The 21,687-nt window shown below is 46.2% G+C and overlaps 1 long non-coding RNA gene across 3 annotated transcripts in view; it reads left to right on the top strand.

The window, feature by feature from the left end:
• Window positions 1-21,687, top strand: part of LOC111952159 (uncharacterized) — a 57,772-nt gene that overhangs the window by 8,619 nt on the left and 27,466 nt on the right. For 2 of the 3 annotated variants that reach the window (XR_011474102.1, XR_002875692.2), the window contains exon 2: window positions 12,416-12,554. This is a non-coding gene — a long non-coding RNA (uncharacterized lncRNA). Of the gene's footprint in view, window positions 1-12,415; window positions 12,555-14,218; window positions 14,323-21,687 lie in introns of those variants that run through there. The other variant, XR_002875691.3, reaches the window with a different exon arrangement.

The raw sequence follows: 21,687 nt of genomic DNA, 5'->3' as shown, positions 1-21,687 counted from the left end.
GGTGAGGGTTCTAAGCAGGAAGGTCTTTGTCATTGTATTGGCTCGAGGTGAGGGTTCTAAGCAGGAAGGTCTTTGTCATTGTATTGGCTCGGGGTGAGGGTTCTAAACAGGAAGGTCTTGGTGTCATTGTATTGGCTTGGGGCGAGGGTTCTAAACAGGAAGGGGGTGGTGATTTCTCCCGCATTCTCTTCTTTCAGTGGGTTGTCTAAACCCCGCCCCATAGGCCCCTATATTCAAATAATGAAGAAAAATTCAGATGTTATGACATGGTGTAATAATCACAAGATCCTAAAATCAGAGGCTTGTCATAATTATTACACCGTTTGATAATGCCAGAGCAAATGAGCCCCTGGCCGTAGTTTAACGAGTACGCTGAGAGTCAGGAAGCAATTTCAGGGAGTGAATATATTTAATAAATAAATGAACAAAACAAGAAATACAAACAGCGCACCGACGTTTATTTGTCACGTGCGCCGAATACAGCAGGTGTAGAGACCTTACAGTGAAACGCTTACTTACAGGCTCTAACCAATAGTGCAAAAAAGGTATTCGGTGAACAATGGGTAAGTAAAGAAGACAGTGAAAACAGTAGCGAGGCTACATACAGACACCGGTTAGTCAGGCTTATTGAGGTAGTATGTACATGTAGATATGGTTAAAGTGACTATGCATATATGATGAACAGAGAGTAGCAGTAGTGTAGCGACATGAAACGGCAACAATGACGACTGGGGAAGAAACCAAAGGGAGTGACATATAAAGGGCAGGTAATCAAGGAGGTGATGGAGTCCAGGTCCGTGTCATTATGCGCGTTAACGCTGGTAACAGGTGTGCTCCCTAACGAGCAGCCTGGTGACCTAGAGGCCGGAGAGGGAGCACACGTGACAATAGTTAAGGTTTTCTGATGCTATTAAGGCGCTTTCTTTCAAATAAAAAAACTCTCTGATGGACTGAAACATCTAGAGTACATGGCCCAGTGGTTAAGTGCTGTTAGGTTAATGAACTAAATTACATCTGTTCTCCTGCCATCTGGATGGAGCGGCTAGACAGATGCTCTGCCATATTTCATGTAGATTTGGGAATTGACAAGGAGGAATGTATCATTTCTACACAGACTGATCTCCATGAGAAATCAATCAGACTTTTGGCCTCATTAAGGGGAAGTGTTTTGGTAAATGAACTGTATAAACTAACCGTCTTGCGGTTGTCGTTCTATTGCGGTCACAAAAATGTGCAGAGATTTTGCACCATTGTTGTTGGGAATGAACTGGCTGGTCGACGGCATGTTGTTGGGATTGAACTGGCCGGTCGACGGCGTGTTGTTGGGATTGAACTGGCCGGTCGACGGCGTGTTGTTGGGATTGAACTGGCCGGTCGACGGCTTGTTGTTGGGATTGAACTGGCCGGTCGACGGTGTGTTGTTGGGATTGAACTGGCCGGTCGACGGCGTGTTGCTGGGATTGAACTGGCCGGTCGACGGTGTGTTGTTGAGATTGAACTGGCCGGTCGACGGCATGTTGTTGGGATTGAACTGGCCGGTCGACGGATGTTGTTTTGGAATTGAAACTGGCCGGTCGAGCGGCTTGTTTGCTGGGGATTGAACTGGCCGGTCGACGGCTGTTTGCTGGGATTGGAACTGGCCGGTCGACGGCGTGTTTGCTGGGATTAAACTGGCCGTCGAGGCATGTGTTTTTTGGATTGAACTGGCCCGGTCGACGGCATGTCTGGGATTGAAACTGGCCGGTCCCGGATTCTGGTGAGGCGGTGTTTGCTGGGAATTGAACTGGCCATGTCGACGGCATGTTGTTGGATTGAATGGCCGGTCGACAGCATGTTGCTGGGATTGAACTGGCCCGGTCGACTGGCAATGTCGCCAATTGAATCCCTTTGGGTGAAGGAGCACCTACAGCAAACACTTTCCAAAAAGGAGGGGTCTGCCTTTCCAAAGGGAGGGGTCTGCTTATCCTTGAGCTATCTGAAACGAACCGGTCCAATGACATTTATCAACAGAGAGAAAAGAAGATTTAGTCCGGTTTCCACTCATGTGTCCTCCCTCATCTTGGAGCTTATGTTCCAAACGGATAATCACGCCATTTCCCAGTGTGTGGGAAAAGATGTAGGTAAGCCTGGCGGTGGTCGTAAGGGGAGAGTGGAGCAGAGGGGCTTTGTTGGCAATGGCCAGTATTTACCCCTTCTGCTGGAATCGATTACGCAGGCAGAGGCCTTGGGCAGCACTATCTGGACAGATATCCTTCCGACCGGCACAGTGTATAGAAGATTGGATCTTGGAGATGCAACCAAATACTGATAAGGCCTACAGAATAAAGCCCCACTGTGATGTCCTGGTCAGATATTCCCGTTTTCTCCTGGTTAGTATTCCCTTCTCCTCCTTTCTTCCCGTCTCTGGTTAGATTCATTCCCTCTCCCTTCTCCGTGTCTGGTTTAGATCTCCCCGTTCTCCCGTCCTCTGGTTAGATTCTCCCTTCTCTATTCCCGTCTCTGGGTTAGTTTCCTCCGTCTCTGGTTAGAATCTCCCCTTCTTCCCGTCTCTGGTTAGATCTTCCCTTCTCCCGTCTCTGGTTGATATCTCTTTTCCCGTCTCTGGTTAGATTCCCTCTCCCTTCTTCCCGTCTCTGGTTAGATTTCCCTCTCCTTCTTCTCCCGTTCTCTTGTTAGATATCCCTCTCCCTTCTCCGTCTCTGGTTAGATAATCCCTCTCCTCGCGTCCTCTGGTTAGATCCTCCCTTCTCCCGTCTCTGGTTAGATATCCTCTTCCTTCTCCCGTCTCTGGTAGATATCCCTCTCCCTCTTCTCCCGTCTCTGGTTTAATTATCCCCCTCTCCCTCTCCCGTCTCTGGTGTAGATATTCCCTCTCCCTTCTTCCTCCCGTCTCTGGTTAGATAATCCCCTCTCCCTCTTCCGGTTTTGGTTAGATATCCCCTCTCCCTACCCCGTCTCTGTTAAGATATCCCCCTCTCCCTAGCTCCGTCTCTGGTTAGATTTATCCCCTTTCCTATCCGTCTCTGGTTAATATTCCTCTCCCCTAACTTCACGTCTCTGGTTAGATATCCCCTCTCCCTTCACCACCCGTCTCTGGTTAAGATATTCCTCTCCTTCTCTCCGTCTCTGGTTAGATATCCCCTCTCCCTTCTCCTGTCTGTGGTTAGATAGTTTGGGATTTGACAAGGTGTCAGAGTCTTCGAGTGTTTGTCTCAGATTAGCACCCCGAGTGGGGTGGGGGAGAATGGAACAATGCCGCTAGGATTTGAGATGAAAGAAAATAATTTGCACAATTTCATATGAGACCGGTATTTGTCTTGTCGGGTTGTTATATCAAAGCTGAACAGCCACTGAGGGAAATGATTTAAATGGTGGGTAAGCGACAAAGCCGGTTAGTCATTTTTCAACTGAACGCTTTCCAGGTAAATGATGAACATGGCCACTCGACTTCCTCTCTCTTTTCAAARGACTGTAAATTCTACAGACGTTGCCTGTCTGTCAGCTAAAGCTTATTTTCTTCAAATGGAGCATGTATCGCCTTTTAAGTGATAAAGATGAAATCATTCCTGTAGTTGACTTTTGTTCAAATTCAACCTTGAAAGATGGAATTGACAGTTGACTTGATCTCCTGCAGCAAAAAGAGACATGATTTCGTCACTTGTGCCAATCGCTGTAGTGCTGGGCGATGCCTACACTGGAACCATGTTCAACTTCTCCCTTCCTTGTCCTAAGAAACATAGAAGGGTTTTTGAAAGAAAACACTACAACTCACAGAAGAAAGGAAAGGAGGAATGTGGGAGAAGTGTGGAATGGTGAGGACAAGAGAAGAGTCCGGAAGAGAGGTGAGCTCCACACTTGCTGATGTCCATCCCAAAAATGGGAAATACATTCTACAGTCGTGGCCAAATGTTTTGTGAATGACACAAATATTAATTTTCACAGTCTGCTGCCTCAGTTTGTATGATAGCAATTTGCATATACTCCAGAATGTTATGAAGAGTGATCAGATGAATTGCAACTAATTGCACAGTCCCTCTTTGCCATGCAAATGAACTGAATCACAAAAAAACAGTTCCACTGCATTTCAGCCCTGCCACAAAAGGACCAGCTGATATCATGTCAGTGATTCTCTCGTTAACCTCTCTAGGGTACGTGGGACGGTAGCGCCCCACCTCTTCAACAGTCAGTGAAACTGCAGGGCGACAAATTCAAAACAACAGAAATCCCATAATTAAAATTCCTCAAACATACATGTGTTTTACACCATTTTAAAGATACACTTGTTGTAAATCCAGCCACAGTGTCCGATTTCAAAAAGGCTTTACGACGAAAGCAAACCAAACGATTATGTTAGGTGAGTGCCTATTCACAGAATAAAACAGCCATTTTTTCCAGCCAAAGAGAGGAGTCACAAAAAGCAGAAATATAGATACAATTTATCACTAACCTTTGATGTTCATCAGATGACACTCATAGGACTTCATGTAACACAATACATGTATGTTTTGTTCGGTAAAGTTCATATTTATATCCAAAAATCTGAGTTTACATTGGCGCATTACGTTCAGATGTTCCAAAACATCCGGTGATTTTGCAGAGAGCCACATCAATTTACAGGAATACTCATAATAAACATTGCTAAAAGATACAACTGTTATGCATGGAATTTTAGATGCACTTCTCCTTAATGCAACCGCTGTGTCAGATTTCAAAAAAGCTTTACGGAATAAGCAAACCATGCAATAATCTGAGGTCGGCGCTCAGAGCCCAATCAAGACAAAAATATATATACGCCATATTGTGCAGTCAACAGAAGTCAGAAATAACATTATAAACATTCACTTACCTTTGATGATCTTCATCAGAATGCACTCCCAGGAATCCCAGTTCCACAATAAATGTTTGTTTTGTTCGATAATGACCATCATTTATGTACAAATTCCTCCTTGTTGTTCTAGCGTTCAGTACACTTTCCAAACTCACGACGCGCGTTCAAGTCCAGCGGAAAGTTCGGACGAAAAGTTAAACAAATTATATTAGTCCGTAAAAACATGACAAACGAAGTATTGAATCAATCTTTAGGATGTTTTTAACATAATTCTCAATAATGTTCCAACCGGAGAATTCCTTTGTCTTTGTCTTCACATGAACGCGCATGGTCAGAGCATGTTCAGGTCATGGTAGACCTTACTCAATCCCCTCTCATTCGGCCCCACTTCACAGTAGAAGCATCAGACAAGGTTCTAAAGACTGTTGACATCTAGTGGAAGCCTTAGGAAGTGCATCATTACCAATATCCCACTGTATCTTCAATAGGAGCTGAGTTGAAAATCGACCAACCTCAGATTTCCCACTTCCTGGTTGGATCTTTTCTCAGGTTTTTGCCTGCCATATGAGTTCTGTTATACTCACAGACATCATTCAAACAGTTTTAGAAACTTCAGAGTGTTTTCTATCCAAATATACTAATAGTATGCATATTCTAGCTTTTATGGCTTTGTAGCAGGCCGTTTACTCTGGGCATGCTTTTCATCCGGACGTGAAAATACTGCCCCCTACCCCAAAGAAGTTAACACAGGTGTGAGTGTTGACGAGGACACGGCTGGAGATCACTCTGTCATGCTGATTGAGTTCGAATAACAAACTGGAAGCTTCCAAAGGAGGGTGGTGCTTGGAATCATTGTTCTTCCTCTGTCAACCACGGTTACCTGCAAGAAAACACGTGCCGTCATCATTGCTTTGCACAAAAAGGGCTTCACAGGCAAGGATATTGCTGCCAGTAAAATTGCACCTAAATCAACCATTTATTGGATCATCAAGAACTTCAAGGAGAGCGGTTCAATTGTTGTGAAGAAGGCTTCAGGMRYCCCAAGAAAYTCCAMRAAGCGCCAGGACCGTCTCCTAAASTTGATTCAGCTGCGGGATCGGGGCACCATCAGTACAGAGCTTGCTCAGGAATGGCAGCAGGCAGGTGTGAGTGCATCTGCACGCACAGTGAGGCGAAGACTTTTGGAGGATGGCCTGGTGTCAAGAAGGGCAGCAAAGAAGCCACTTCTCTCCAGGAAAAACATCAGGGACAGACTGATATTCTGCAAAAGGTGCAGGGATTGGACTGCTGAGGACTGGGGCAAAGTAATTTTCTTGTGTCATTCTCGACTTTTAGCCACGACTGTACATCACACCCATGGGGGAGGACATTCTACATCACAGCTATGGGGGAAGACATTCTACAGACATTCTACATCCTACCTATGGGGGAAGACATTCTACGTCACACCCATGGGGGAAGTGCACCGCTTTGAGACATTGTTTTATCACCTGAAATCCAACACATTTTCACTTCATCCCGCCCTCCGTCAAACCCTCGCCATTTTGAACAGGATACTGTGGTCACAGAAGAGTTATTTCATCAGCCAATAAGAGGAGCCATTAAGCATAATGAAGTGGGGATCCCCAGTGGGACTTCCGTCAGACTCGTGATGAGAAACGTTCATCTGGGCATCTCACCTGACAGGGTCTCCCTCCCTTTTAATTGCAGACGGTATGATGGGATGATACCTCCTTGGGGTCCATTCTACACAGCTGTATAGTACTTGGCGACGCAGTATAATGGAAACGTGCCTGTCTTTTACGGTAGAGAGATCAGGCATTGCCTCGTGTGTGAGTACGGCAGCTTGTTCAATTTAGAGAGGAGAGGACGGACAATTAAACTATAGTTCCCAGGAGGACGTTCATTCGGTTAGTGTCCCCCTCATAAATGCCCCTCTGTGTCTGGAGTTGGCTAGGGGGGTGGGGGTCTCTGAAGGGTTGCGGAGGCTGATTAGGAGCGTGGAGTGGGAGGGAGGGGGGGGTGTGCAGTCAGGGCATCTCGGCTAGGGAATTGACACGTCTATTAACCTTTGAGTGGTGCTGGAAACACTCGAGGGTCTATGTTGGGTAGTTTATTCTCACCTCTTAAACGTTTATTGACAATCTCTTTGGTAAATATGATGGTCAGGAGGAGGATGATGCTGCTGCTGCTGCTATTGGCTCATGTTTTAGTAGAGGAATAGGGAAGCCTCAAGTTTGAAAGAAAGTGACATTCTATTACAAGATATTACCAACTAAAAGAACATTGTGCACATTGATACATGTCACCAATGACATTATAAAGCATTTTAAACATGCACAATTAAAAGTCCCCAACTTCCACGGGTGGATAACGTTTTAAAAGGTTATTGTTGTAGAATTGGTATCTGAGCTGTTGCGTTGATTTCATCTGGAAGTTGGAATACCAGGAAATGACGCACGTTCTCTGGTTGAAATTACAAAATCTTCCTGTGGTAGCGACATCAGTTGTAGAAGAAAATAATAAGAAAAATAAACATTAACTGGAAATGAAATTTAGATGGCAACTTTGAGAGCGCAGGTTTTTTTTTTTTTTTAACACTCCGTAGTCTACCCACTGGGCCGTAGTCTACCCACTGGGCCGTAGTCTACCCTTTGGACTGAATGATACTGCTTAACCAAATGCAAGAAACATATAATGTTATAAATAACATGTTGTGTCTATATATTACTGAAGTTGTCAAGGTCTTTTAAGAAAGTTTAAAATAAATCGAAGGGAAACACTAGTCATATTTTTAGGCTGATATCTCACATTATAATTCTTGGCTGAACCAAGCTCCCCAAAGGCATTCCTTCTAACCACAGAGATTAGTAAATATGACAGTCGCAGAATCGCTTCCGGACGCTTCTTGGTTCTCGGACCAACGTGGCAGTTAAGTCAGGAGAACCCGAAGCTACTCCCCCGTTCACACAAAACCTCCCTGTTCTGAGATTGACAGTTTGATTCGCAGATGTTCACGTGGGACGCCTCCCAATCACCTGTGTACACTTTGGCTGTAGTCTTGATCACACATCTCTGTCAGAGATGTGGTGTGGGCCTATAAAGAGCAAGACATGACTAACCGAGCAGTCTCAATTTGCTGCCAAGCTCTTCCCTACCCTAACTGTTTTACTGTTCTAAGATCTGAAGAGTGTATCGAGATTAGCAGTGCAGTGGGGTAGCTTCCACCACATTGCCTTCAACTAGCAGGTCGTACAAGCATTGAAGTACTGTATATTTAGTTATTAATGAATTTCTCTGGATTCACATTTTAAAAGAGGAGAAGGAAAAATCCATAAAKCCACATAAATGTGTTCATTTTTTATTGCGGGTACATGTTTGTTACATTGAAGGAAGATGAGGGATAGACTTTCAGAATAGTACGATAGATAGTACGAACAATTTTTATTGCACTGACAGTGAATTAGCATTTTCTCATTTTGTATTAATCACATCCAGAATCAGTTTCATCCCCAAATGAATAAAAAACCATTTCAGATACTGAATCCCTGTTTTTAGAGCCAGTGCATTTTTATCTCCACATTCGAGATACATAAGCTAGGTTTTCAGAGATACATAAGCTAGGTTTTTCAGAGATACATAAGCTAGGTTTTTCAGAGATACATAAGCTAGGTTTTTCAGAGATACATAAACTAGGTTTTTCAGAGATACATAAGCTAGGTTTTCAGATATATATATAAAGCTAGGTTTTCAGAGATATATATATATATAAGCTAGGTTTTCAGAGATACATAAGCTAGGTTTTCAGAGATACATAAGCTAGGTTTTCATATATATATATATATATATATATATTTTCATATATTCATATATATATATATAAAGATAGGTTTTCAGAGATATATATATATATATACGGACTCTTATGCGAATCATAGAATCAGTGGGGTGACGTTCAGATTATCTTTGCACATGTAGGGAACTCTTTGCATATCTGCTCCCCTCTACCCTTGGGGATTGACAGCCCGTCTCAAACACAGACTAACGTTTTCCCTCATGGCACGACGGGAGACGGGTGTCTTCATCGGTCCTATTGATTGGGACCCCAGCAGGGGCTTGGCAGGAGAGACAACAGACACCATCAAGGCTGCTCAGAGTTTTATTTTTTTGTTGTTCTTTTTTGTAGCAATCACGCGTGCACATAAAAATTCAGTCTCGCTCACTCACACTCAACACTCGCACACACACACATGCTCTCATGTGTACACTCCTACTCTCTCACACACAGTCAGTCTTGCACCCTCCAAATGAATAAGCAAGGCACTTTGGCTGTGCACAGAGTTTAAGCCTGGGAAGACGTTTTTTCTAAACATAATGTTTGTAGATTAGCTGAGGTTAATGATCCGATTGCCTGGGAGGCTAGGCGTCTTTAAAGTATGGGTTGGGGAAAATGAGCTGTTCTTAGCAGGGAGGCTCCCTGATTACCACCAGGCACCTACAGTACTGCGGGCAACATATAGCATAGAAATATAATTACACAAGGTCCATTCTAGCCATTCTGTTTCTATGCCCACTATTTGGGAATGGGTTTGCTAAAGGAGCAGCTCAGAAAACTTGTCTCTCTGACTATAATGAACAGACTCCATGTTTCTTTGCTTTAAAGGAGATGTGTACTCCCCCCCCCCCCCCCGCCCCCCCCCCCCCAAGAAAAAAACCCTGCATAACCCGGGACTTGAGCAATACCACGGCACGTTATTACTGTAGTCTGGAATGTTGTTTTATTTCCAAACGAACGCAGAAATAAAACCTTTTCTCGTTGCTCTTGTGAAGCCACAGAGCCTCTTAAGTCAAACGGTTTCGTCTCTCCCCATGTTTAGTTTGGACTTTTGTTTATGTTCTGATATAAAGTCCTTATATAGGCCCAGCTATGGGGTGTGGCTGACCTCCTGTAGTGGTTAGTTCAGAGGTCAAACCTTACTGCTGACCCCCTCTACCAAGCTTACTCTGGTATTGCCGAGTTGACGGAAAGGTGGAGGAAGAGAGAGAGACCCCCCTCCCTCCTCACCCTTCTCTTGGCTCTCCTCCCTCCCTGCGCCTGTCCAGGCATGCCTCCCCTCACAACCGACGTGGGTACAGAGGGAGTGAGAGAGCGACGCGGCGAGAGGAGAGGAGGGCGAACAAAGGAGCACTGTCATTGCCTCCCCAAGGTTTTTTGGGAGGGTCGGCGGGGGCAGGCGGTGCGGGAGAAGAGGGAGGGAGGTGTTGGAGGGCGGGAGGTTGCAGAGAATAGAGAATAAAATCTTAAGAGGGGTTATATTGAGACAGAAAATAGCACAAGCAGTGAGTTCACTGACACACACACACACACAAGGGTTCTCTTGCCCATGTTTCCCGAAGCGAGGTGCGAGGAGTAGAAGGTCTGCTGTGTTTTACTGTTCAATGTGTAATATTTGCTTAACCCTCTATCTGTGCAGCTGTATGTTCAAAAAAAAAGGCCGGGTGGGGGGGGGGAAGGTTTTAACTAGCTGAATAGGAGCACAGCTGTTAGCAATTTCATGAGTACACTTATAACAGCGGTGGATTCCCCTTTAGCTGACCCCCTCCCTCTCCACACAAGTTATCTCCCTGCAGTATGCGGCTGCTGTTCGGCCCAAACACAGTCCGTTATTCTGGCTTCGCTGCTTTGCTCACCTTTTTTAACTACTGAATGCATTGAAGCTTTTGGACACCATCTTGCCCTGCATTAGAAACAGCTGCTCTCATCCACCCTGGTATATTTCTCAGGATTTTATTTCCCCCTAATATTTGATATCTTTGTTGTACCATTTTGAAAGATAATCGAAATACTAATGTAATGATTGGGATCCAACAACCTGGGCACGACTCTCTCGACAAATGTAGTTTTTAATGGAATGTTCCCTGCCCTCAGCCTGTTCCCTGCCCTCAGCCTTTCCCTGCCCTCAGCCGTTCCCTGCCTCAGCCTGTTCCCTGCCCTCAGCCTGTTCCCTGCCCTCAGCCAGTTCCCTGCCCTCAGCCTGTTCCCTGCCCTCAGCCTGTTCCCTAGCCCAGCCTGTTCCCTGCCCTCAGCCTGTTCCCTGCCCTTCAGCCTGTTCCCTGCCCTCAGCCTGTCCCTGCCCTCGCCATTCTGCCCTCAGCCTGTTCCCTGCCCTCAGCCTGTTCCCTGCCCTCAGCCTGTTCCCTGCCCTCAGCCTGTTCCCTGCCTCAGCCTGTTCCCTGCCCTCAGCCTGTTCCCTGCCCTCAGCCTGTTCCCTGCCCTCAGCCTGTTACCTGCCCTCAGCCTGTTCCCTGCCCTTAGCCTGTTCCCTGCCCTCAGCCTGTTCCCTGCCCTCAGCCAGTTCCCTGCCCTCAGCCTGTTCCCTGCCCTCAGCCTGTTCCTGCCCTCAGCCTTCCCTGCCCTCAGCCATGCCCTGCCTCAGCCGTTCCCTGCCCTCAGCCTGTTCCTCCTCAGCCGTTCCCTGCCCTCAGCCTGTTCCCGCCCTCAGCTGTTCCCTGCCCTCAGCCTGTTCCCTGCCCTCAGCCTGTTCCCTGCCCTCAGCCGTCCCTGCACCTCAGCCTGTTCCCTGCCCTCAGCCAGTTCCCTGCCCTCAGCCGTTCCCTGCCCCTCAGCCTGTTCCTTTCCCTCAGCCTGTTCCCTGCCCTCCAGCCTGTTCCCTGCCCTCAGCCTTTCCCTGCCCTCAGCCTGTTGCCTGCCCTCAGCCTGTTCCCTGCCCTTCAGCCTGTTCCCTGCCCTCAGCCAGTTCCCTGCCTCAGCCAGTTCCCTGCCCTCAGCCAGTTCCCTGCCCTCAGCCTGTTCCCTGCCCTCAGCCTGTTCCCTGCCCTCAGCCTGTTCCCTGCCCTCAGCCGTCCTCCTGCCTGTTCCCTCCCTCAGCCTGTTTCCTGCCCTGCCTGGCCTCCCTCAGCCTGTTCCTGCCTCAGCCTGTTCCCTGCCCTCAGCCTGTTCCCTGCCCTCAGCCTGTTCCCTGCCCTCAGCCTGTTCCCTGCCCTCAGCCTGTTCCCTGCCCTCAGCCTGTTCCCTGCCTCAGCCTGTTCCCTGCCCTCAGCCTGCTTTCCCTGCCCTCAGCCTGTTCCCTGCCCTTAGCCTGTTCCCTGCCCTCAGCCTGTTCCCTGCCCTCAGCCTGTTCCCTGCCCTCAGCCTGTTCCCTGCCCTCAGCCTGTTTCCCTGCCCTCAGCCTGTTCCCTGCCCTTAGCCTGTTCCCTGCCCTCAGCCGTTCCCGCCTCAGCAGTTCCCTGCCCTCAGCCTGTTCCCTGCCTCAGCCTGTTCCCTGCCCTCAGCCTGTTCCCTGCCCTTAGCCTGTTCCCTGCCCTGAGCCTGTTCCCTGCCCTCAGCCTGTTCCCTGCCCTTAGCCTGTTCCCTGCCCTCAGCCTGTTCCCTGCCCTTAGCCTGTTCCCTGCCCTCAGCCTGTTCCCTGCCCTCAGCCTGTTCCCTGCCCTTAGCCTGTTCCCTGCCCTCAGCCTGTTCCCTGCCCTCAGCCAGTTCCCTGCCCTCAGCCTTATGAAGATGAGGATGACTCCATATGCTGGAACCATTTCTTTATCGGTTTCCCTCTGTCCTATTACATTTCATAGGCTATCAGAAAGCTGACAGGAAAATGGAGAGAGAGAGAAGGAGAGGATGAAGAGAAGTGGTGCGAAGGAATGGAAGAAGCCCCTGAGCAGAACCAGAAGGAGGGAGGGAGAACTGCTGTGACATGAAAGAGTGATAGAGGTAAGAGCCCTGAGGTCAAACGGAGCCTTGTGTGGGTAGGGAAGGGGAGGGTGTAGTAGGGAGAGGGACTTGTCATTTCAAATCTTAACAGTGATGTTAGGTAAGTCCATGTTTATGGAGCAGGGCTTTGTAAACAAAAAGAGTGTAATGATGTGATCTACGTGACTTTAAAAGAGGTCCAGACAACCTTTTTGGTAAAGAATTACAATGATGAGTAATACAACTGTCTCCTGTGATAAAACAAAGGGCTCTATGAAAAACAACATCCAAGGGTTTAAGAATAGAGGCAGCTGCACTTTGATGAATAGTATCTCCATAATCAAGAACAGGTAGAAAGGTTGACTGTACAATCTGCTTCCTGGTGAACCAGAGAGAGACCAGATCTGTTTCTGTAAAAAAAAACWAAAAAAACTTTCTTAACAAGCTCAGTCGTGTGTTTTTTAAACGCTAAATCATTCTAAATACCAAGGTATTTGTACGCAGGGACTCGTTTTGATTTATAGAACCATTCCGATGAGTAAAGATGTCATCCTTCTGAGACAATCTTACCAGAACTTAAAAACAACATATATTTAGTTTTGCCACTTATTAAATACCAGTTTTAAATCAGTAAGGGTTTCCTACACAACTGCAAAACCAGACTGTAGTTTTGACWCAGCCAGGTCAGCAGTTGGYGCAATTGAGTACATAATAGTATCATTCGCATATAAATGTTTTATTTTTATCAGATTGACCAATTCTTAACTGACTTGCCTAGTTAAATAAAGCTTAAATAAAAATAAATTTAAAAAGCATTCAGGACTTCTTTTTCTGTAAATAGCCTAAATGAAAAGCTTTGACAATCATTTATTTGGTCATTCAGCAACTTTCCCCCTKTCAGCATCCAGCCCAATATCCTTGTGAGTAGGCTTAGAAGTTCTTTCTCAGAGAAAGATGAAATAACATGGTTTTTAAATGCGTCTTCCCGTAATGTGGCCTGTGTCTGAATTAATTTGTTGTGGCAGAGATGAGGAAGTAGCACCCTAGAGGGATTGGACAGTTTTCCAGATTGCACAAAAGTGAAAATCCCGCCCACCTGGTATTTCAGAAAATAATACTTGCTTCACATCCAAGTCAACTTGGTTCAATCGACCGAATACTGGAATACAGAATAGGTATTGTTAGCTATACAACGACCATAGCATGGGAGGATAGATAAGATGGTCTGATATTGGTTGCTCTTAGGATTCAAATAAGTATTTTAAATGGGCCAACTGACTAAAAGGCCTGAGACATTTTCATGGCGTTACCCAAAATATGAGCCCAATTTGATAGCTGGTGTCAAGCAAAAAGCTACTAATGTGAAGCAACTCCTTAACACATGAAGAAGAGATTTACTCTGGGCTTTTAACTACAGCCCCCTACCACACGAGACTCCCTCCCTACCACACGAGGCGGGAGACTCCTTTGGCATCTAGAGAGTTAGATAGATCCACCTTTAATTTCCTTGCACCTTACGTGTGGAATGATCTACAATGCACTTTAAAATGGGATGAATTGGTGCCTCTAGGTCATTTCAGACGGTTGTTCGGGACCTTTTTACAAAAGAATGTCTGTTTCTTTTATGATTGTGTTTAGCTTTTTGTGTATTGTTGTGTATAACATATTTAAATGTGTATTTTAAGGTATCAGCAAGACACCTTGTTCTCAGCATTGACTCCCTGTCTAAATGAAGACACCTTGGTCTCAGCATTGACTCCCTGTCTAAATAAAGACACCTTGGTCTCAGCATTGACTCCCTGTCTAAAGACACCTTGGTCCTCAGCATTGACTCCCTGTTAAATGAAGACACCTTGGTTTCAGCATTGACTCCCTGTCTAAAATAAAGACACCTTGGTCTCAGCATTGACTCCCTGTCTAAATAAAGACTCCTTGGTCTCAGCATTGACTCCCTGTCTAAATAAAGACACCTTGGTCTCAGCATTGAACTCCCTGTCTAAAGACACCTTGGTCTCAGCATTGACTCCCTGTCTAAAGACAGCCTTGGTCTCAGCATTGACTCCCTGTCTAAATAAAGACACCTTGGTCTCAGCATTGACTCCCTGTCTAAATGAAGACACCTTGGTTCAGCATTGACTCCCTGTCTAAATAAAGCCACCTTGGTCTCAGCATTGACTCCCCGTCTAAATAAAGACACTTGGTCTCAGCATTGACTCCTGTCTAAATAAAGACACCTTGGTCTCAGCATTGACTCCCTGTCTAAATGAAGACACCTTGGTCTCAGCATTGACTCCCGTCTAAATGAAGACACCTTGGTCTCAGCATTGACTCCCTGTCTAAATGAGACACCTTGGTCTCAGCATTGACTCCCTGTCTAAATAAGACACCTTGGTCTCAGCTTGACTCCCGTCTAAATGAAGACACCTTGGTCTCAGCATTGACTCCCGTCTAAATAAAGACACCTTGGTCTCAGCATTGACTCCCGTCTAAAAAAGACACCTTGGTCTCAGCATTGACTCCCTTCTAAATGAAGACACCTTGGTCTCAGCATTGACTCCCTGTCTAAATGAAGACACTCTTGGTCTCAGCATTGACTCCCTGTCTAAATGAGGACACCTTGGTCTCAGCATTGACTCCCTGTCTAAATAAGACACACTTGGTCTCAGCATTGACTCCCTGTCTAAATAGAAGACACCTTGTCTCAGCATGACTCCCTGTCTAAATGAAGACACCTTGGTCTCAGCATTGACTCCTGTTAAATAAAGACACCTTGGTCTCAGCATTGACTCCTGTCTAAATAAGAACCTGGTGTCAGCATTGACTCCCTGTCTAATAAAGACACCTTGGTCTCAGCATTGACTCCCTGTCTAAATAAAGACACTTGGTCTCAGCATTGACTCCCTGTCTAAATAAAGCACCCTTGGTCTCAGCATTGACTCCCTGTCTAAATGAAGACACCTTGGTCTCAGCATTGACTCCCTGTCTAAATAAAGACACCTTGGTCTCAGCATTGACTCCCTGTCTAAATAAGACACCTTGGTCTCAGCATTGACTCCCTGTCTAAATGAAGACACCTTGGTCTCAGCATTGACTCCTCTGTCTAAATAAAGACACACTTGGTCTCAGCATTGACTTCTGTTAAATGAAAAAAATGAAAACCCAATCTGAGAAAAACAACTCTCTCAAGGTTTCTATGTTCAAAAGAACATATGTGGTGAGCGGGTCAGAGCGAAAGGACGGAACACAAAGAGAAAGACAGCTACTGCATTGTGTTGTAGGGTTCCCACTCTCTGCCACTTAACCTCCGAGCAATCTGTCTTTCCCTCTCCCGGGCTAAGCTACAGTGAATCAAATGCTAGTCTGTAGCGTGGTCAGACCGGGGCTCTAGGATTCTAGGCTGAGATATAAAGAGGCTGCGGAATGCCAGAAAGCTGTCATTTCTTCCCTCTCTTCTTCTCTTCGCTTCTCCTCTCTTTCGCTCTTCTGTGGTAGAATTCAAAACCGGTGGTGGGAGGTAAAAAGATTTAACACTGTAGCTTCAACTAGCTGTTGTGGTAACTTAGTTGCTGATGCCGACTTCTCGGGAAACTAAAGTCCTCCTACCCACACACTTCATTGGTTTCTGTTCTCCTTTTCTCACCGTATTCTTCCTCGTCATCGCCTCCTCCTTTCGTCTCCGTCCCGCGCTTCCTCTCACCACCAGATGCCCAGTCTGCTACTCTTGTTACTTTCTCCTCCGTTGTTCCTACCGTTATCCCACCTGACACTCTGCTTCCCTTCTCCCCCGTTCCAGGTCCGACTACTCTGGGACTGGTCTTCCATCCTACTTGCCACCGTGGTTCCCGGCCTTGACTACTCTGTGACTGCTCTTCATCTCTGGCCCACGCGTGTTTCCCAGGCCCTTGACTACTCTGTGACTGCTCTTCCATCTTACTGGGCCCACCGTGTTCCAGCCCTTGACTACTCTGTGGACTGCTCTTCCTATCCTACTGGCCACGTGGTTCCAGGCCCTTGACTACTCTGTGACTGCTCTTCCATCCTACTGGGCCCACCGTGGTTCCCAGGCCCTTGACTACTCTGTGACTGCTCTTCCATCCTACTAGGCCCTCCAACAAAGGCTTCATGTTTTCACATTTTAAAGGCAGGAGGTGATGAAAGAGATTAAGGGGATATAGAGGGTACCTCCTTGTTTCTTTACAAGGAAACCTCCTGTAAGGGCTTCCAAGCAAATAACCCCACTTTGCTTTACCTCCCCCTGGGTCCTTTTCATTAGGACGAAACGTAGCAAAACTTTTTGCAACAAAAAATACAAAACGAGCAAGTTCAGGTGTTGCCTTCTGCTTCAGTAAGTTTTTKTTTTGTTTAGTGTCTAATGAATAGGAGTGTGGTTTTTAAAGTCAGGATGTCACCTGCGTGTTCTTATGGCTCCCTGTGATGCAAGGCTGTCTGGTGAATAAGAAACGCACATTTTTGTTTTCCGTTGCGAGACGTTTTAAAACATTATCTGTGCCCTAATGAACACTACCCTGGGTCTTTATTCATGGAGGCCTAGTGGTTTCCTCTCGAGTGTGGCGTCTCCGTGAATGAGGGCTCAAACTGGGAGCACAGTGCATTTCAGCTCTTTCTGTGTCATTTTAGGACTGCAGACCTACCAAGAACTACCAAGACGTGTAGCCTCTAGCCTAAATTAGCGTCTAGCCTAAAGTTAGCCTTTTCCATTTGCTAAAGACAGACAGACAGACAGGCAGACAGGCAGGCAGACATCACCCACAGCTAGACCCTCATTATAGTCCTGATCACATGCAGTCTTGTTCTGGAGAGAGAGATGTGTGCTTGGTCTAACGTTTTTATATAAGGTCATAAAGTTGTGTGTTTCCTGGTTCTTCTCTAATTGCAGTGTGTGAGTGATTTAACGAGGGGACCTCTCTTTAATGAAGGGCTGTATGAATTAGTGCTGCTCTCCATTCTGTGCCTCTTTTAGCCTGTAGATTGAGAGCAATCATGATTATTATCATTGAACGAGATCATTTCCAAACTGCTACAAACATTTTTATATAAAAGACGACAAGTCTATTTCGAACCTTATTTCCAATGAGCAGCTTTTTCAGACCATTTCTATATTTTTGACCAGAGGCAAAGCAACTCTCCCTATTTTCTCTTTTACTCAGTAACTTCCTCAGCTTTCAAAGAGTACTTTAGGCTACAGCATTTACTCTGGCTGCTGCCTCAGCCTCTCGGTTGAAAGGGGTACATCCCAATTAAAGATGGCTATTTGAAATTGTTTTACAATTTGAATAACATCATGACATACCCGGATAGTCAACATTTTTATGACGCAAATGGACATGGCAGAGGTAAACAGGACGGACTGCTTTTCACTGGTAGTTTTGACTAACAGTGAAAAGCAAAGTCAGATTTTCACCATGATAGAACTGATTCTGATACAAAAAGTGAGTGTTTTGCATTGATCTTTGTCAGGTCTTGTGGAAACTCTGGTTAGGTATGCGCATGTAATTGCTATTTAAGGGTGGGAAGATGATAAACTGACTGCAGGGCTAAATGTACAGCAGTAGTTCAACGCACGGTTATAAAAACTACAATCAAAAGTTTGTTTTTAAATTAAGCATTTCAAATGTCATGGTATATCCTTGTAGGTAACAATATCACAAGGATAATTCAAATGGAATTCAGACAAAGCTTTTTCATTGTCAAAATACTCAGTCAAGTAGTTGAATACTAACGTCTGTTCGGATATTTGATTAATCGGTTAACCGTGTCCGTCCCTAGTCCCAATAATGTCTCCTTTCAGGTATATGAAAACTCCCCGCCCATGCCAACACCAATCCAATGATTTTAAAATGTGTTGGAAGTAGTGAACGAGACCACACTTCAGGAGGAAGGAGAGATAATTGGGACGTAACCTTAGTTGAGAGCTCTAGTGTTAGTGTATCAGCTGGTTAGGTAAAGGAAGCCTTAAACTCGCAATAATTCCCGAGACTGGAGACAAAGGCTCATATTCACTGCTGGGTGTCGATAAAAGGTAGCATTAGGCTGCCCTTGGAGGCATTACCTCCCCACACACACACACACAAGCAGGTGCCGCACACAGACACACACACACATACCTTCTCCCGCATCCGTCATTAGTGGTTGTGACAGAGACAGTCTAATCAAATAAGTTGAGAGGAAGGCGTAGTGCCCCGCCCCCCTGCTGTGTTCCCATCAGCGCCAGTTCACTGAAGCTAAAATGGTCGTCTCCCCTCAGTCTCCCCCTCTGTGTACGAGGATAAGTAGCTCTGAAGAAGGGATGCTATATGACTGTCTGGGTCGTATTCATTAGGCACCAAACAGAGGAAAGCGGACCGAAAAAGGAAAGGACCACCTGAACTTAATTTTCCGTTGCAGAACGTTTTGCTACCGTGTGCCCTAATGAATATGACCCAGTCCTAGCTGGATGATGTAGTCCTAATGAATACGACCCAGTCCTAGCTGGATGATGTAGTCCTAATGAATACGACCCAGTCCTAGCTGGGAGAGAGATTGATGTAGCCCTAATGAATACGACCCAGTCCTAGTTGGGTGATGTAGTCCTAATGAATACGGCCCAGTCCTAGCTGGGTGATGTAGTCCTAATGAATACGACCCAGTCCTAGCTGGGTGATGTAGTCCTAATAATACGACCCAGTCCTAGCTGGATGATGCAGTCCTAATGAATACGACCCAGTCCTAGCTGGATGATGTAGCCCTAATGAATACGACCCAGTCCTAGCTGGGTGATGTAGTCCTAATGAATACGACCCAGTCCTAGCTGGGTGATGTAGTCCTAATAAATACGACCCAGTCCTAGCTGGGTGATGTTGTCCTAATGAATACGACCCAGTCCTAGCTGGGTGATGTAGTCCTAATGAATACGACCCAGTCCTAGCTGGGTGGTAGTCCAAATAATACGACCCAGTCCTAGCTGGGTGATGCAGTCCTAATGAATACGACCCAGTCTAGCTGGATGATGTAGCCCTAATGAATACGACCCAGTCCTAGCTGGGTGATGTAGTCCTAATGAATACGACCCAGTCCTAGCTGGGTGATGTAGTCCTAATAAATACGACCCAGTCCTAGCTGGGTGATGTAGTCCTAATGAATACGACCCAGTCCTAGCTGGGTGATGTAGTCCTAATGAATACGACCCAGTCCTAGCTGGGTGATGTAGTCCTAATGAATACGACCCAGTCCTAGCTGGGTGATGTAGTCCTAATGAATACGACCAGTCCTAGCTGGATGATGTAGCCCTAATGAATACGACCCAGTCCTAGCTGGATGATGTAGTCCTAATGAATACGACCCAGTCTAGCTGGATGATGTAGCCCTAATGAATACGACCCAGTCCTAGCTGGGTGATGTAGTCCTAATAAATACGACCCAGTCCTAGCTGGGTGATGTAGTCCTAATGAATACGACCCAGTCCTAGCTGGATGATGTAGCCCTAATGATAACGACCCAGTCCTAGCTGGGTGATGTAGTCCAATGAATACGACCCAGTCCTAGCTGGGTGATGTAGTCCTAATGAATACGACCCAGTCCTAGCTGGGTGATGTAGTCCTAATGAATACGACCCAGTCCTAGCTGGATGATGTAGCCCTAATGAATACGACCCAGTCCTAGCTGGTGATGTAGTCCTAATGAATACGACCCAGTCCTAGCTGGGTGATGTAGTCCTAATGAATACGACCCAGTCCTAGCTGGGTGATGTAGTCCTAATAAATACGACCCAGTCCTAGCTGGTGATGAGTCCTAATGAATACGACCCAGTCCTAGCTGGATGATGTAGCCCTAATGAATACGACCCAGTCCTAGCTGGGTGATGTAGTCCTAATGAATACGACCCAGTCCTAGCTGGGTGATGTAGTCCTAATAAATACGACCCAGTCCTAGCTGGGTGATGTAGTCCTAATGAATACGACCCAGTCCTAGCTGGGTGATGTAGTCCTAATGAATACGACCCAGTCCTAGCTGGGTGATGTAGTCCTAATGAATACGACCCAGTCCTAGCTGGGTGATGTAGTCCTAATGAATACGACCCAGTCCTAGCTGGATGATGTAGCCCTAATGAAATACGACCCAGTCCTAGCTGTGATGTGTCCTAATGAATACGACCAGTCCTAGCTGGATGATGTAGCCCTAATGAATACGACCCAGTCCTAGCTGGGTGATGTAGTCCTAATGAATACGGCCCAGTCCTAGCTGGGTGATGTAGTCCTAATAATACGACCCAGTCCTAGCTGGGTGATGCAGTCCTAATGAATACGACCCAGTCCTAGCTGGATGATGTAGCCCTAATGAATACGACCCAGTCCTAGCTGGGTGATGTAGTCCTAATAATACGACCCAGTCCTAGCTGGGTGATGTAGTCCTAATAAATACGACCCAGTCCTAGCTGGGTGATGTGTCCTAATGAATAGCGACCCAGTCCTAGCTGGGTGATGTAGTCCCTAATGAATACGACCCAGTCCTAGCTGGGTGATGTAGTCCTAATAAATACGACCCAGTCCTAGCTGGGTGATGAGTCCTAATGAATACGACCCAGTCCTAGCTGGATGATGTAGCCCTAATGATAACGACCCAGTCCTAGCTGGGTGATGTAGTCCTAATGAATAAAGACCCAGTCCTAGCTGGTTGATGTAGTCCTAATGAATACGACCCAGTCCTAGCTGGATGATGTAGCCCTAATGAATACGACCCAGTCCTAGCTGGGTGATGTAGTCCTAATGAATACGACCCAGTCCTAGCTGGGTGATGTAGTCCTAATGAATACGACGCCAGTCCTAGCTGGGTGATGTAGTCCTAATGAATACGACCCAGTCCTAGCTGGATGATGTAGCCCTAATGAATACGACCCAGTCCTAGCTGGATGATGTAGTCCTAATGAATACGACCCAGTCTAGCTGGATGATGTAGCCCTAATGAATACGACCCAGTCTAGTGGGTGATGTAGTCCTAATGAATACGCCCAGTCCTAGCTGGGTGATGTAGTCCTAATGAAATACGACCCAGTCCTAGTGGGTGATGTAGTCCTAATAAATACGACCCAGTCCTAGCTGGGTGATGTAGTCCTAATGAATACGACCCAGTCCTAGCTGGGTGATGTAGTCCCTTAATA

Source organism: Salvelinus sp. IW2-2015, linkage group LG26 (assembly GCF_002910315.2).
Source record: "Salvelinus sp. IW2-2015 linkage group LG26, ASM291031v2, whole genome shotgun sequence".
In the NCBI taxonomy this organism is placed as follows: Eukaryota; Metazoa; Chordata; class Actinopteri; order Salmoniformes; family Salmonidae; genus Salvelinus; species Salvelinus sp. IW2-2015.
Note: the sequence above shows the minus strand (reverse complement) of the source record. Positions and strands in the feature narration are given on the sequence as shown.